We start from the raw sequence: 4,038 nt of genomic DNA on the forward strand, positions 1-4,038 counted from the left end.
ATGTCAATATTCCTTCTCACCCTGTTAAATAAGGGCTATCTCCATGAGATATGCATTTCTGACGGGTTGACCTATGAAGTACTCTCTGGTCTCTCACTGCATAATTCTGAAATCCATAGCAGAAACAGTTATGCAAGCCATAGGTGACTCACTGGGGATCTGACTTCCTTTCTTGTCTAAGCTTGTGGTTTGAAACCAGCAATTTCCTAATTCCTCTGATTTCTTCATTTCTGATACAGGAAGACCCTTCTACTCCATTCTCTGCTTCCAAATAGCTTCACTGTGTTTTTCCCTCTGTTTTTTCTCCATCTAGACCTGAGTTTCTGACATGACACTGCTAATGCTGTCTCAATACCCTCAGCACTAATGTTCTGGGGTCAAATTTTCTGGCTTCTGTGTAAGGTGCAAGAATATCATCTGCTCATTGGTAATAATCTCTCTCTGCTCTTCCTTGGGGTACAGTGATGGCAATGACCTCTCTTTTAGGGTTGGTGTGAGAATCAACCAGTCCAGCAACATGGGAGGGTTCATATATGCATTTTTATTTTTGAGAATATGCATTGGGGTGAGAGGGGCTCTGATAGTTTTTTGTCATTTTGACAAAGATGAAAGTCACTTGGGAAATAGGGAACCTCAACTGAGGATATGCTTTGATCAGATTAAACAGTAGTCACGTCTGTGGGGATATTTTCTTGATTAATGATGCTAAGAGACCTCAGAACCTGAAACTGTTCCTCTCAGAGGAAACAAATTTTGGGACTCCTGACATGGTCACTTGGTTTCCATGATCCCAGCAGGTAGCTTTCTGACTTAGGTATAGGACGAGAGCCTATAATTTCACAGATAGGGGCTATCTCTTTAGGATCAGTGCAGCTATTTCCCTTCTGGTTCACTTTGGTGCTGCTTATTCCTCCTCCCACAGCTTCATGCCGAAGCATCTGAAGTGTTAGGAAATACTGGTAATGGTTGAAGTTAGGATGAACATTTTTTTTCCTGTAGCACAAACAATAAAAACCCAGAGACAGATATTGAGGATCAAACTGAAGATTGGAAAAGCAAGTGGCCAGCCACTAGCTCTTACTTCTATGTCAAATCTAATGGGTATCCTGCCACCATGTATCCTCAGACTGAGGCTGCTGAGACCTGTCTCCTTGCATCTTATATTTCTTTCTAGTGATGGGATTAAAGGTGTGCACTACCACCACCTGACTTCTATGGCTAACTAGTGTGGCTGCTGGGATTAAAGGTGTGTGCCACCACTGCCTAGCCTGTATAGCTGACTAGGGTGGATGGTTGTCTTGCATTCTGATCTTCAGGCAAGTTTTCTTTTTATTAAAAGACAAATACTATACCACTATAGTTCCCCAAGATAGGGACAATAGGTTCTCCTCATGCTTCCATAGGCACCTGTTTCCTTCACCATTTGTATAACTTCCTGTGAACTAGTGTTGTGCAGAGTGGAAAGGACCTTAGAACATCTGGGATGGAAAGTTTCATGTGGCATCTCAGTTTCTTGTACCTCTTCTCTCGACCTTAACTGTAGCAATTATTAGAGTATCAATATCTAGAGTTTGCTCTAGACATCATGATATCAAGACCATGACACATTTCCTTCCTTCATGGGCCTACCAGAGTCATGATGTGGGAGTGTCATATATCAATCTGTAGATTTCATTGGTTAATTAATAAAGAAACTGCTTGGCCTGATAGGTCAGAAAATTAGGTAGGTAGAGAAGACAGAACAGAATGCTGGGAAGAAAGGAAGTGAGCCAGACGCCATGCCTCTGCTCTCCAGGGCAAACGTGATGAAACAAGCCGCCAGGTCAGACATGCTGAATCATTCCCAATAAGACTGGTGCTACACAGATTACTAAATATGGGTTATCTAAGATGTGACAATCAGCCATTAAGAGGCTAGAACTAATGGGCCAAGCAGTGTTTAAAAAAATACAGTTTCCGTGTGATTATTTGGGGGCATAAGCTAGCCAGGCGTCTAGGAGCCAGGTGGCAGGAACGCAGCCCACAACTCCTTCAACAGAGTCACATCTTCCTCTGCACCCAACATTCACACCTCCCTATACATCCCAAAACACATTTGCTCCCTGGATGTTCTCTCACATCAATTCCTCAATGTAACAACTGGATTTTTTTTTTTAACAGAATGCATGGATCATCAGATTTATTTCCTAGGATGTGGAATCTTGAAATATATACTTCTTTCTCTTCCCGTTATATCCCAGCTGCACGCTGGCTCGGGCTCTGGCTGCCCCAAGGTTTGAAGACTGGAATCCCAAGGACTATGAGGACCATGACAGCAAATCCCATCCTGATGGGATTCTCCACTGTGTGATCCCGTTTCTCTGAGGCTGTGGTTGTAGAGAAAGAAGTTACAGAGTTTAATGATGGTCAAAATTACCTCAAGAAAACTAAATGATTCCAAGATAACTAAATGTCTCCACGATGACTGAATGTCCACCAAGGACCCCTACATTCCCCAGACAAAACTTGGCCCCTATGTTTTCAGTTCTTTGAGTTTGAATATCTTTATTCAACTGTCTTTGGTTTGGGCATGTTCTAGGAGGAACTGCTAGTTTTCAATGATCTTGTGAAGAGAAGAAGACTATGATGTAGGCATATGGTCTTTTCTGTGTTCTGATTTCTCATTTAATGTAAATACCCATCATTCTCATCATATAAAATAAAGTTCTGGGAATGAATCTTTTTCTCTTTGCATAGCTAGGTTCCCTCTCTTATTATTTTCTTTAGCTCCACCTTGAAACACCAGTGAAAACTGAAAATTCAGAGTAGAATACATTAATAGACATCACTTCCGAGTCACTGTCCTGAGCAGCCACAGGACCATTCTGAGTGTGGTGTCTCTGGTGAACTCAGCAGTAGTTGTCTGGAAACACATCTTCAGTTTTTAATGATTTCCTAAGTGTGTGTTTTTGGTGAATTTTTTTCCATTCTCATACTTTGATGCTTCCATCTCTCCTTTGATCTGAATATTCCCCTGATCTCTTCTGAGTACCCATGGACCATGTTGGGGGTGGGTGAGGAGAAACTAGTTTTTGTTTCAGTGATGAGATACAGTTTTAGCTAAAGTTGAGAACTTGTGTCTTGTTACTAAAATTTTCCAGATGTTCCTTCCCAAATCAAACCAAGAAATTTCTCTATGCCCAGTTCATGCAGAAACAAATCCTTCTGATGTATATTGGTCATCATCTGTTTTTTTGCATATATTATTTAAATAATGCAGGACCAAGGTGTAGAGAAGAGTCATGTAGAGTTTCTTGCAGTCCTGTTTTTCAAAAGGTGGTGGTGGTGGTGGTATGTGTGTATGTGTGTGTGTATACCATGAAAGTACATGATAATTCATGGGCTTTCACATAATAGTTTCCTCCATGGCATGGCTATCTCACACTAAGCAAAGTTCCTAAGATTGACATACCTAATCTTAACTTTTGTCATTTTATCCCCCCCCAGGTTTCTTTTCTTATTTTTAATTATTTTTTTTATTAAAAATTTCTGCCTCCTCCCTGCCTCACATTTCCTTCCCCCTTTCCCCAATCCCCTCCCCCTCCCTCTCCAGTCCAAAGACCAGTCAGGGTTCCCTGCCCTGTGGGAAGTCCAAGGTCCTTCCCCCTCCATCCTGGTCTAGGAAGGTGAACATCCAAACCGGCTAGGCTCCCACAAGGCCAGTACATGCAGTAGGATCAAAACCCAGTGCCATTGTCCTTGGCTTCTCAGCAGCCCTCATTGTCCACCATATTCAGAGAGTCTGGTTTTATCCCATGCTTATTCAGTCCCAGTCCAGTTGGCCTTGGTGAGTTCCCAATAGATCAGCCCCACTGTCTCAGTGGGTGGGTGCCCCCCTCATGGTCTTGACTTCCTTGCTCGTGTTCTCCCTCCATCTGCTCCTCATTGGGACCTTGGGAGCTCAGTCCAGTGCTCCAGTGTGGGTCTCTGTCTCTATCTCCATCCATCACCAGATGAAGGTTCTATGGTGATATGGAAGATATTCGTCAGTATTGCTAT

At 42.6% G+C, this 4,038-nt stretch overlaps 1 pseudogene; it reads right to left on the bottom strand.

The window, feature by feature from the left end:
• Positions 1 to 2,229: 2,229 nt before the first annotated feature.
• The window catches only part of LOC126495681 (leukocyte immunoglobulin-like receptor subfamily B member 3), an 18,465-nt pseudogene continuing 16,656 nt past the window's right edge, over positions 2,230 to 4,038 (bottom strand).

The sequence above is a fragment of the Alexandromys fortis genome, unplaced genomic scaffold (assembly GCF_014885135.2).
Source record: "Alexandromys fortis isolate MF-2015 unplaced genomic scaffold, M_Fortis_MF-2015_v1.1 scaffold_531, whole genome shotgun sequence".
Taxonomy (NCBI): domain Eukaryota; kingdom Metazoa; phylum Chordata; class Mammalia; order Rodentia; family Cricetidae; genus Alexandromys; species Alexandromys fortis.